Genomic DNA, 14,356 nt, shown 5'->3' on the forward strand with positions numbered 1-14,356 from the left:
AAAAATCTCACAGACTCCTTTTTTAAAATAGCATGAATGCAATGGAAAGCAAATCAAAATATTGGAAAACTATGGATTTTTTTTCAAACTTCATATTCCCCTTCCTCCAGGCTCTCATTTTCCCCACATCCACCACCTCTTCCCAGGGTTGTCTATGATCCCTACTGAAAACCATTCATTTTCTGCACGTAATCAGAAAACCTAGTTTCTAGCCCCAGCCCTGTTTTAACTTAACTGCCATCTGTACTTCGGCAAGTTACTTATTCTCTCTGGGCCTTGATTTCTTTATCTGTCAATTGTGAGTACTGTAACCTGCTGTAGAAGAGTTATTGAAATTTTAAAATAACAAATTTTAGGACACTCTGTCAATAAAGAATAAGTAATAGTTTGATGAAAGGACTTCAACTTTGTTATTAAACTATAGCTAATATACACAAAAGTACATATGTCATAAAAAGATGTCAGAGAGAAAAATTTGTGAAGATGATTACTTTTGAAGATAGCCTTTGCTTTTCTGTGAGCCCATCTTCCACCCCAAGGAGCAACAGTGGGGCTAACTATCTCCTTTACCTACAGGCAGGTGAGAAAAGCATCCAGGGGACAACTAAGAATGCCTTAAATATGTTTACCGCTTTGGGGAGAATCACAGGACCTGGAGCCCCACCTAAGCCTAAGAAAACCAAAGCAGGCTGTGGAAGATGACAGACGTGCCTGCATTACATTTAGCAAAAGATAGGCTGATGTTTGCAATGAACAGACATAGGCCAGCCTTGAAGAAGAAAGAGACAAAGTGGGCTGCTGTTACTTCTAATACAACAAGACCACTCAGAGGGACGGTGTGCAGGAAGCAAATGCTACTTAACTGGAGGTTTGTATATGTTAAATTTCTAAGAGCTGCTGAAAGAACCAAAGGATCCACTGAAATAGAGGTGCACGTTTCCAATCAAGGCTCTCCTTGTCTGGCAGGGCTCCCAGCAATGACAGTCACCAGTAGCCAATGAAAGTGCATCAAGGGGGAAGGGGTCAGTTTTTACCATCTCTGAGGCCCAGAGAAATGAAAACCATCTAGCCAAGTAAGATTGCCCTATGCCCATTCCAATCTTCTCTACCCAAACTTGACCCTGGCAGGATCTGTGAACGCTGCCAGCCAAAGTCAGGAGAAGGTAAATGGGAGAGGGAACAGAAGGCAGAAGTCTATCCCAGTGCCTTTCCTGAGTCCAGGCAGCCACCAATCAAAAGTTAACAGAAGGGAGAAATCTTTTTTTTTAAAATAAAGAATGAAGCATTTATTAATATTTTGGACACATTTCACTTTTTGAAACAATACTGTGTTCGGTGATCTAATGTGAATATATATCTGTCTACCTGAGTGTAAGTAGAGAAGTCACAGGGTTTCCCAAGTTTCCATCCTGGGATAGTAGATAACCATCCATCTACTCATCTCATCTTGAAAAAATGTTAAAGGGATAAAGAAGACAAAATAAAATTGTATCTGGATTATATTTGTAATTATCCATATCCAATGTATTGGTGATAATGTCGTCTTCCAGTTCATCAACTACCACCAGTATTAAAAAACAAACAAACAAACAAAAAACCTGTGAACCTCAAGAAACTTAATCTGGGTCAAATATCAAACTCTCAAACCCAAAACTGAGCACCTGCATTTTACAAAGAACTCTATTAAATATTGTCAAGAAGCAAAGAAAGAAATAAAACAAACCCTCTGTCCTTGAATGAGTTCACAGTACAACTGTATTGTTAACACATACAACATTACAAGTTGTGAACAGTTGCACAGTGAACTATTAGTTTTCTCAAAATAATAAAGTTCAGTAAATCTTGTAGAATCAGTCAGTGAAATGAACTCGGCATTCCTTGGATTTTCCATGCTCTGCAGATCAAAGAATAGGGATCTTGGAGCAGCATCATGTTCACTTTTTATTTGACCCTTTTTATTTCAAACACACGTAACGTGCACATCCTGAAACTAAACCTCATGCAATTTCCTGTAGCTGTTCAAGGAAATGAAGATGGGTATCCTGAGAGTCACTAGAGGTGGACAGGTAGGAGCAGGGAAATGGAAAATACAGATTCCGTCTTTACCTTCACACCTTTACTAGAATGGGCATCACAATGTGGCTCTGTAAAAAATGCTAGTTAGGCATTGCAGACAGAAGGACGGCATAAATGTTGGACCCATTTAGGACAATGGTGAACCAACTCAAAGAAGAATTCTTCAGAGGAACAAAAGACTGTCAGTATATCAGAGAATGAATGATACCTTTTGTTAAGGGGTTGAATTGTGTCCCCCCCTCCAAAAGAAAATTAATATGCTGAAATCCTAATCCCCAGTACCTCAGACTATGACCTTTTTGGAAATAAGAGTGAGTGAAGACGAAATTAGTTAAGTTAAAATCGGGTCATATTAGAGTAGTGTGCCTAATCCCACATGACTGATGTCCCCACTGAAAGGAAGGATGTGGACACGGAGACACACAATCAGGAAGACTGGAATTATGCTGCTACAAACCACGGAATTACCAGAAGCTAGGAGAGAGGCCTGGAACAGATCCTTTCCCAGGACCTCCAGGGGCAGCACGGCATTTCTGTGGCCTTGATCTTGTACTTCTAGCCTCCAGAACAATACGACAATAAATTTCTGTTGTTTAAGCCACCCGATGTGTGGTATTTGGTTACAGTAGCCCCAGCAAACTAATATATCCTTTCTTATAATGAGCTCACAAAAAAATTATGAAGGTATTCCAAATATAGGCTACAAAGGTATGAAAATAATACTTTAACACAACAAACGAATCTAATCCCTAAGGAAAAGTCAGGCCTATTTAACATTGATTGGTACTTCCAACTCAGATGTCAATAGAAACTAAAATAAAAAGATGTGTTCAGCTCTGAAGCATCATGGGCATAAAACATCACATTCAAATGTTCTATTCACATATCTGTCTTCCCCACTAGTCTGAACGTGACTTAATAGGAATTCTGCCTAATTTATCTTTATAATCCTTGCACCTTGCACAGAACCCAAAACAGTGCACTCAGAACTGAACTAGAGAATAATCATTATCAGGAAGCTGACCACCGAGGAAGCATTATTCCAGTTAATCTGTGACCCTAAACCATGCCTGTGTATGTACTTCCTTGTTGGCATTTAAATTCTAACCACACACAATGGCTATGGATTTTAATCTGCCACACTCAGATGCAAATAATATCACATTATGTACTTTATTTTCTAAGTCAACTTATTTCTGACTCTGAAACCCTGTCTCAATGATGGAGAGAAATTCAACCGCCTTCACAGTGGAAGAATGATTCCTCTGTCCTAGGATCACCGAAGATGGTGCTGGGTACTGCCCTACCATGAGCAGGAGTCCCGGGCATCTGTCTGTTGTGGTTGCCTTTGTGCTGCTCATTGTCCAGTCCCTCAGGTGGCCTTAGAAGAGGGAAACTCTGCTTCTGTGTCAGAGACCTGTGTCAGGCTGTGAGCCTAGGACTTGGGATTCAATATGCATGAGTGCCCCCAAATGTTCCCTGTCCTGGGGATCTGGGCAGAAGCAGGGTGCCAGGCATCCTTCCATGACCCTGGTGGAAAAACCTATTCCAGTTTCAGCATCCCTTCCTTCCTCCAGGGCAAGGCAGCTGCTTCTACTCTCACCTCCAAGCCCTTTCCCATCCTCGCCCGAAATGGACAATCCTGCAGAATCTCTGTCCCAGGCTCTTCTAGAAGCCAAGCCCAGGTCTGTCTTGCTTTCTCTGAGGGGGAAGCCAGAAGAAAGGGCTGGTTCTCACTGATTAGTTTTTTAATGAGTTCACTCCTTTATATACTTTGTATATAGTTGAAACTCTCACCACTAAACAAATTAACATTTTCACGGACATTAAAGTGGGACTGTTACGTATACCGTTGTTCAGTGTACTTCCCTCTCCTCTGCACCCCCGCTAAAAAAGGCAAACTTTCCTGAGGATGCCATGTTAGCTAGAAAAGACAATGACACAATTTGGACTATTGTACTGAACTGTGAGACAGATTTACCTTAAGAAGAAGTGGAGGGATAAATTGGGAGTTTGGGACTAGCAGATACAAACCACTGTATCAGAATAGATACACAACAAGGTCCTACTATAGAGCACAGGGAACTATACTCAATAGCTTGTAATAATCTTTAATGAAAAAGAATATATATATATATATATATATGTGTGTGTGCGTGTGTGTGTCTGAATCACTGTGCTGTACATTGCAAACTAACACAACATTGTAAATCAACTATATTTCAATTAAGAAAAAATACTTATTGAACTTGGAAACAAACAAAAAAAATAAGCCGTGGAGACTTAAAGCCCTCTCCTTGGCCATTCTAGTCTGCAGTTTCCCTAAACCAGGTCCAGGCCTGTATTTCCCTATTGCTGTCACACGCTTTGGAGAAACATGCATGCCCAGAGGTTGGGGATACGTCTTGGGAACACCTTTCATGGCCCAGACCAAAAGCTGCTCCCCAGATGTGAGCAGCTCTGCCTATATCACATCCCTGAACACACCCCATATAAAATGCAGCTGCCTTGAGTTCACACAAAGTAGGAGAATCCATTAAAGGAAAGTCAAAGAGAAACTCGGAGAAACCCCTTCAGTCCCCATTTACTATTTCTACCCTTTTCCTTTTATTATAATCTAACTTTGATGAATCCAGCTAATGTTTCTGTACCATTCTCCTGTCCCTGCTCATTTGGACAACCCAGGTGGTGGGGGAAGAAAAGTATAAAGTTCCTCAGTTGCTTCATTTCTCACATGAGTCCAGCAGGCCAGCATGGTTCAGTACACCTTGACAACTGACTCTCATGTACATCTGTGACCTATTAGAAATAGAGAGTTTTTAAGAATGACCTCTAGACTCTTGTCAAAATCTGTGAAAACGTGTGCATATGTGTGAGTGTACCCACGTGCATTCATACCTATATGCACACACACACTGACTCCATTTCAAGAGTGGTGTGCAAAGACCTCCATCGACCATTTTATTACTGTTTGCACATTTGGTACAGAACAGCAATGAAGGGCCCTACATCAGCAGCAGCTCCAGCAATTAGCTCCGAATGAAACAGTCATAAATAGTAATTAGTCATTCCCTCAGTCATGTCCCAAAGCCTTTAAAAAAAAAATCCACAGAGAAATCAATGCATTCTTTTCTAAAGACCTCTTACAGGCGAACCACCCACTCACTCCACCATCATTTCACAGAAGCGAAGAGCAAGAGCAGGATTTCGCTGGCTCCCCAGGTGCCTGGAAACCCATGAGGGGAAGCAAGCAAAAGGGGGTGGAGAGAAAAGGTGGTACAGAACTAAAGGTCTGAAGAACGTTTATCAAGGTAGGGAGAGGTGGGAATGCAGGAACCGAGAATACTCAACACAGGAGGACGCTGGGACAGGAGCCTAACTGATACAGGATTCCATCCTATGTGGCGCTACTCTTGCCTCAGCTATGAATCTCAATGCTGCAGGAGAGCCTCGTGAATTCTTCCTTTACTCGGTGGTGAAATCCCGCAGCCCCAGAATAAAACTGATGGTGTCAAATGACTCCTCCAGTGGGGACACTAGATCAAAGAACCGAGGATGAGGTCTCATGTGAGAGAAGTCCCAGCCCCTGTCTTAAAAGTGTGGATTCTGAGGCCTGACAGGCCTGCCTGTACGTTGTTAGGGAGATGACAATTGTGACAATGAAACCCTGTCCTCCAATAATCAGACCCAGTCCATTCTGTGATGTGCTGAGTAGCCTCGATGGGATCCTTTTAATTCTCGCAGTCAGAGGTCTGGACGGGACCTTGAAAGCTTATCTGGCTTATGCCCGTGGCTTCAGTTACGTCTGTTCTATTTCAGACAGGTTTATGTCCAGCATAACCGTGAGCACAGCCTCTGCATGTCAACCATCTAGACCCTGGACTAATCATTCGTGAGTACTGAGTGGAGAACAGTGGTTCAGGCATTACCAGTGGCCTGAACAAAGACCTACAGGGTTTCTTCCATTTCTGAGATGCCACAGTGTTGCCTAGCATATGGAGTCTGAAATGTAGAGTGAAGCATCTTTTTTCAATCTTATTTCCCACCTTACACTGTTAGTTCTCCAGGTAACCAAACTGTAGTACTCAGTATGCCCTGAGCACATCCTTTCCTGAGTGTCCAAGTACGTACATACCCCTTGTTCAGAGTGCTCTCAGCCAACCTGATGGAATGACAGAGGTTCCAGTCAGACCTGTGAGCCTAAACCCTGAACTTGCCATTTATTAGATGTAGGAACTTGGAACTGTTCTTTGGTTCCTCTAAGCCAGGAATTCTCAGCCCTGTTTGCACATTAATATAACACAAGAGGTTTAAATAACCACAACCACAACCACAACCACAGCCATGCCTCCAATACTCCCACCCTACTGCAGACTCTAAAGTCAGAACTTGTAAGGGTAGGTCCTGGTACAGGTACCTTTTAAATTAAAAGTACTTCCTGTGATCCTCTTCTCATATGAACTTAAGGTCCTGACCATAGTTAGAACCCTCAATTTTGCTCACCTGTGAATCAGTGATAATGCTGACCTATTTCTGAGGGTTTTGTGAATTTTTAATTCTACAACATGGGTAAAAAGCCTGGGAAATATTAAAAATAAGGTCAGTTTACTGTGATTATGTCACTATTATCCATTTTGCTTCTAATGCATTTTATCTAGGACCTCTGAAAACTCTGTTGCAGTGCAGTATAAGTTACGGGTGTGTTTGACTCTGAACTTGAGAGCATATCGGCCTGCCTAGCACTAGGCAAGCATCCAGCCTAGGGAAGATGGGCATTATGATGAACATTCTACCTGAAATGTTGTGTACCTTTGCTCCAAATATCCAGATCGATCCAGCCCTCAAGGCTTATGTCAAATTCTTACTTCTCCCCTCAGCAAAGCTTTTCCCATCAGAACTCAGAGCTCTGATAGTACAGATCATTCACTTGGCAACTAGTTATAACTACCCTTCCTTGAAAAGGGAACCCTCCTTCACTGCTTGTGGGAATGCAGTTTGGTGCAGCCACTATGGAAAACAGTATGGAGATTCCTCAGAAGACTAGGAATAGACTTACCATATGACCCAGGAATCCTACCCCTGGGCATATATCCAGAAAGAACCCTACTTCAGGATGACACCTGCACCCCAGTGTTCATAGCAGCATTATTTACAATAGCCAAGACATGGAAACAGCCTAAATGTCCAATAACAGATGACTGGATAAAGAAGAGGTGGTATATTTATACAATGGAATACTACTCAGCCATGAAAACCGACAACATAATGCCATTTGCAGCAACATGGATGCTCCTGGAGAATGTCATTCTAAGTGAAGTAAGCTAGAAAGAGAAAGAAAAATACCATATGAGATCACTCATATTTGGAATCTGAAAAAAAAAAAAAAAACAAAACAAAGCATAAATACAAAACAGAAATAGACTCACAGACATAGAATACAAACTTGTGGTTGCTAAGGGGGCAGGGCTGGGAAGAGATAGACTGGGATTTCAAAATTGTAGAATAGATAAACAAGATTATACTGTATAGCACAGGGAAATATATACAAGATCTTATGGTAGCTCACAGAGAAAAAAATGTGACAATGAATATATGCATGTTCATGTATAACTGAAAAATTGTGCTCTACACTGGAATTTGACACAACATTGTAAAATGATTATAAATCAAAAAAAAAGTTAAAAAAATAACTACCCTTCCTTCCTGCTCTTATGTTATTTAAACTTGCTTGGCTCTTTTTTGTTTATATCTTGTCTTTCCAAATAGACATTCTATTTTCATCTTTTTTCAAAATCCCTCACAGAGCTTAACATGGTATATAATACATGGCATATGTTAATAAAAATAAATAAATCCTCTGGTAAGGAGAGACAAGAATTTTACTTGAATTTTAGTACAAACTGAAATGGGATAGAAATGGAGATATTAAAAAAAAAACGCAAACAAACATTTTAATTTCATGGTAATGAATTATGCTTTCTTAGTTGCTAAACACATTACGGGTACCAGCTGCCAAAAAGATAGTAAAATCATACAGCAAAAACTATGGAGTTTGGAGACACAGATTCTAGTCCCAATGCTATTAATCTATAACTTGAGACCCTGAGGAAGTCAAGTCACTTTTATGGTTTTCAGCTTCTGCAAGAGGCAAGGGTTATACGCTGCTCTGTAAGGTAGCTTTCAGCCCTCACATTCTATATTGGTGACTCCAAGATTTTTATTTTTTAATTTTAATTTTTTTTAATTCAATTTTATTTTTTAAATTTAATTTTAATTTAATTTAGTTTAATTTTTTTTTTATTAACCCCCTCATTTTATTGAAGAGAAACCTGAATCCCAGGTAGGTGTGACGCTAGGATTTTTAAACACAAGTGTGCTAAGTTGCAGACATTGAGGACTTCCCAATAGATAGATTATTCCCTTGAGAATTGAGGACAGAATTATGCAAAAGTAAGAATTCAGGGAAAGGATGAAAACCCAGCCTGAATAAAGAAAGGGAAACAAAGAGCTTGGAATGAAGCATGATTTGTGGGCCTCTACTGCCCTCCTCAGAGAAAAGGGTGGCAGTGGGCCTGCAGGCACTTCAACATGGGGAGGGAGAGAAAAGCCTTTTCTGCCATCAAGATACAGTGAACAAGACTTCCCTGGAAAAACAGTATTCAGGGTGGATTAAGCTATTTCTGAGATAACAATATGCCTCTGAGAGTCAGATGTCCTAATTTGAAAGCTCATCAAATCATCTTGATAATTATTCAGACCAACATTGATGAAGCACTTGCTATGCCTGTCAAAAGTAAAAGGGACTCTATTTAGGGAAACTGCAAAACCTTATTTCTCACCCTCAGATAAGCTGTCCCATTTCCCTATCTGGTGACTCTTCTAATAAGTGCTTCAGTTTTTTAATAAAAGCCACCATTGGCTCCTCACATTTCTTTTTTGAAGTGTAGTGTAGTTTAAAGGTTTTAATTATAATCCACAGATATGTGCAATCGTCACCACTGTACTGGGTCATTAAAGACCCCTCCCTGGTGGAACTCAGCCCACAGATGCATTCTTACCTCCCTGAGTCTCCCTTTCTCCTCCACCAGAGGACGGGAGGCCAGGCCCTTTCCTCCATCCTGCCTTTGTGTCTACCACACTCTGTGAGTGGATCTCCTTCTCATCCCACCTCTCTGTACAAATACAAGTCATTTACAAAGACCCACCTCTCAAGTCACTATGCTGTGGAATCTTCTCCAACCCTTCCTGTCAAAATCAGCTTTGGAGATAAACCATTAAATGTGGAGGACTGATCCAAAATATTCACCTCCTTTCCAGTACTATCCCCAAAACACACTGAAATGAAAGTGAAGAAATTAAAAGTCAAAACCCAAAAGAAGAAAGAGAACAGGACAGAAGACAGTTATCACTGGAGAAATTTTTACTTTAATAAAAAGAAGAGACAGCTCTGTCAGGGAGTTTAGTGGAAGAAACAGAAACAAGAACATATAAAGTGGAAGGTAGGGACTGTTCTGTACAGGAAAAAAAAAATATATATATATATATAAAGAAACTAAATGTAACTAAAGACTATATTAAATAGTGACAGCATATGAGAATGCAAGAATAATCAATCCCAAAATATAATAAGCGGCTTAAAATTTTAGAAGTAAATCAAGAGATAGCTGTTATACATGTATTTTTAGAGATACAACACATATGCCCGAAAAGAAGTAGCTAATAAAACTGAAAGTGATTGCTTCAGGGGAGCCAAATATTGATGTTGTTGTTTTTGTTATGACTTTATTTGAGATTGCATTAAACTAGCTGCCTGTAATATCTAAGTAAAAAAAAAAAATTTTAAGAGGCAAGTAGAAAATCAACTCATCATTCCCTTCTACCCTATCAGACTCTACGAGACCTTTGTTTGTACCTTTCTTTTCTATTATAACTGGGTACTTTCTCACTAAATGATTGTAAGTTCCTTAAAGGGAAGTACTGTGCCTTTATTCTATATTCCTTCTATATCTCCTCTCAATGACTCTTGGAAAAACAAGCATGCATTTTGGGGAGTTATCATATTGGAAACGTACCTGTTATTGAAGATGTTGCGATTCTAGACATCCTGTAACACGCAGGATATTCCCACACAACAAAGAATTACCTTGTTTCAAACATTTTGAGAAACAAGACATAGTATGGTATTAGACTTGGTTTTCGGTCAACTTGCCAATGATGCTGAAAAGATTAAAATTTGGAAGCCAATGGCTGTCATCTACAACTGACTGTGAACGAGTTGAATAGGTCTTTTAGATAAAGCAATATATAGATTTTGTTGGAACTCAGGGTAACAAGAAAATAATGAAAGTACATGTAATATTTCACTCCCACCACCAGAAGGGTCTGAGTCAGTACTTCTGAGTCATAGCCACAGACTCTGTATTTGTGTAAAGGTCATCAGAATACGCTAGTGCTGTCAGGTCTGGAAATCACTACAAGTTTAGAATTCACTACTAAATGAGGGTGAGAATAGGAAATGGGATAATTTGAGAATTTGGAGTCCCTAAGAGAAAATCTTCTATCCTATTCCATTTGTCAAGAGGTAATACACACTGTCATCTCAAAAAAGGAAGGCATTCTTTTTTCAACCTTTGAGTTTTGCTCCATTAAACTCAGAAGAGTTGTCATTCAAGGAGGGTCTACAGCAGGTTTCACAGCTGAACTTAGCTAGAGCAATACCTGATATCATCTCACCCAACGTATTGAGACCATAAATTTTCTTTCAAATTGCTAAGAAAACATGGGTTTTTTCACTAGACTACAGATTTTAGATATTTGAGGACATGGACATTGTTAATCCATGGATAATTATGTTTCTGTTTTAAACAAGCTATTCCTAAGAGTTCTATAATAAAATCTGTAACTTCCAGCCCTAAATTATTTGCCCACAGGTAACATTAAAATATATCTCAAAATGAACTCCAGTGTCAGATGTGAGGCTCTATGTGGTATTATTAGTTTGCTGTCTAGTGACCAAATTGCAGCTGCATGGCCAAATAAACATTTGAATAACTGCTCAGTTGCTGTATCAATCAAACTAACAAAAGTTAAAACAGCAACATAATATTTTTACCTACTGAAATAGGTAATATTATTAAACTTAGAATACTCTGTGTCAATTACTTGCACAAAAAATATTATACAAAAAGGATTTTGCCCATTAGCAAACAATCTAAATATTCCACACTAGGAGGTTGATTAAATGAGTGGATGGACAATTATTCAGCCATTAAAACCCTGTTTTCAAAGACTGTATATAGACATGGGGAAATAGTCACTATAAAATAATTGTAGAAGGCAAAGTAAAGATTCCATATACAGTATCAGTCAATTTCACAACATATACATAAACATTCATATATATGGATATATATACACACATATATTACAATGTAGCAATCAAGTATTTCTGGATGGTGAGATTATGAGTATTTTTTATTTTCTTTACACCTTCTGAAGGTTTTCAAATTTTGCACCATGAAAATGTGTTATATATATATTTTTAATCAGAAAAAAAAACTGAGTCGTGTTACTTGCTCAGCAACACTCACGACCTCATGGACCACGCTCACCAAGTGAGGGAAGGCAGTTTGCTCATGGCAAAGGCTGCAATTCCAGAGAGACTTGAAGGGGCTGATTCAATTAGAGAAGAAAAAAAATCATTACTTTTTTTTCCCCCTCTGAGATGTTTTTTATGTTGTCAGAGTTGGGGGTAGAATAAAATACAGCACATGGAATACTAAATCAAGAAGAAATAGATCCATTTTACAAGGCTGTGTTTTGAAATTATTATTATAAGTGAACTTATTCACAGTGCACTGGGCTTTGTAATGAAACAGCACCCTTCTCTCTCTGTGTCTCATGGCTCCCCTGCTATCTCTCCACACTTCTGAACAGTAAAATAAATCAAATTATCCTAACAAAAAGCAGAGTATTCTCCAAAGAGAGGCCCTCTGTCCCTCCCTTTATTCTATATTGTGTTTGAATAAAGCACATGAGACCCTCTCATTGAATCCATCTAAATACAAAGCCTTTGAAAATACCAGGCATCCACCCCTTTCCAAACTAACGCACAGTTCCCATTAATGTTAATACGAGCTATGTGGAGGGAAGAAGAAAAACCATTCCCATTATGTTTTATTACATTTTTATTTTATGAACTGGTCTCTTGGATGATAAATCAGCGCTACTGCAAAACAATAATTCTTTGGGGAAAACCTCCATGAAATTTCCCTTCTTTGTGCTATTCTGATGCTGTCAAAAAGAAAAATCCCAAAGACCAAAAACAAGCTGAATGCCTTTGACCTGTGGTAACTGTTATACTGTGGATGACACCCCACTAAAATGCTAACTGCATTGTTCATAATTAGTAGCAACTGCAGTTTTGCTAAAAAGAAAAAACTGCCTGAGATAATTATTGCATTTTACAAATATCCACTCAGCAGCTGGCAAATAGATAACCCAGAATCAAATTATCCCCACCATTAGATAAGTCTCAGGCACCTAAATGCTTCAGAGTCAGCATTTGGCAGAAGCCTAATTATGGTGACATGGCTCAGCCCTGTGGCTGGCCACAATGGAATGACCTGATTTGTCTTTGCTCCAAGACGTGTGGGTACAAGGTACCTTAGTTCACTAATCTTTACCATTTCCAGATGGCAGATATGCATCCATTTCTGTGTATTCCTTTGTATTTCATGCTCAGTCTTACCTCCAATCCTCTGCTCAAGTAGTTCCCTGAGCTTAAAACAAACAAACAAACAAAAAAACTTCCTTCTTTCCTTTCTTTCTTTCTTGCCCTGGTCCCTTTACTCCATGAATATTTTTTCCCAAAATTCTGATCCACATTTTTCTCCTCCTTGGAAAAAAAATAGTAATAAACTTTATTTTTCAGAGCAGTTTTGCATTCACAACACAACTTAGAAAGTGCAGAGGGCTCTCACATACCCACTACCCCACACAACCAGCCTCTTCCACACCAGAAATGTAACATTTGTTATAGTCGACAAACCTACATTGATACGTTTTTATCAAAGTCCTTAGTTTACAGCAGGGTTCACCTTTGGTGTACATTCCACGGATTCTGGCAAATGTGTGATGACATGTATCCATTATAATATCATAAACAATAGTTTCACTGCCCTAAAAATCCTCTGTGCTCTGCATATTCATCTCACCCTCTCCCTTAAACCTTGGCAACCACCAATCTTTTAACTGTCTCTCAAGTTTTGCCTTTTCCACAATGTCATATAGTTGGACTCACAGTTTGATAGTGTGTAGCCTTTTCAGATTGATTTATTTCATTGAGTAATACACATTTAAGTTTCCTCCATGTTTATTCATCAATTGATAGCTCATTTCTTTTCAATGCTGAATAATATTCCACTGTCTTGCTGTTATGTTTTTTTTTTATTATTTTATCACTAACAGTTTTTTTCCAGCTTCATTGAGATATAATTAACAAACACCATTTCGTAAGGTGTATGTACAATGTGTTGATTTCATACACATATATGTTGCAAAATGATTATCACGATAAAGTTGGTTAACATATCCATCACCTCACATAACTACAGATTACGTGTGGGGGGGGTAAGAAAATTTAAGATCTACTCTCTTAGCAAATTTCAAGGGTATAATACAATATTGTAACTATAGTCACCATATTTTATATTAGATTCCCCAGTGTACCACAGTTTATTTATCCATTTACCCACTGAGGAACATCTTGGTTGCTTCCAGGTTTGGGCAATTATAAATAAAATATCTATAAACACCCATGTGTAGATTTTTGTGTGGACATAAATTTTCAATTCATTTGAGTAAATACCAAGAAGCATGATTGCTGGATTGTTCAGCAAAGGTATGTTTAGTTTTCTAAGAAACTGCCGAATTGTCTTCCAAAGTGGCAGTACCATTTTTGCATTTCCTCTCCTTGAATGAGAATTCCTGATGTTCCATATCCTCCCCAACATTTTGTGTTGTCAGTGTTTTGGATTTTGGCTATTCTAATAAGTGTATAGTGGTAGCTCATTGTTTTGATTTGAAATTTCCTAATGACACATAATGAGGTATCTATTCAAATCTTTTGCCCATAATTGTTCAGGTCACTTCCTTATTGTTGAGTTTTAAGTGTTCTTTGTATACTTTTGAAAACAGTCTTTTATCAGATGTTTCTTTTGCAAATATTTTCTCCCAGTCTGTAGCTTGTCTTCTCTCTCCTTTGACATTGTCTTTTGCA

This window comes from Camelus bactrianus, chromosome 20, assembly GCF_048773025.1.
Source record: "Camelus bactrianus isolate YW-2024 breed Bactrian camel chromosome 20, ASM4877302v1, whole genome shotgun sequence".
Classification (NCBI taxonomy): Eukaryota; Metazoa; Chordata; class Mammalia; order Artiodactyla; family Camelidae; genus Camelus; species Camelus bactrianus.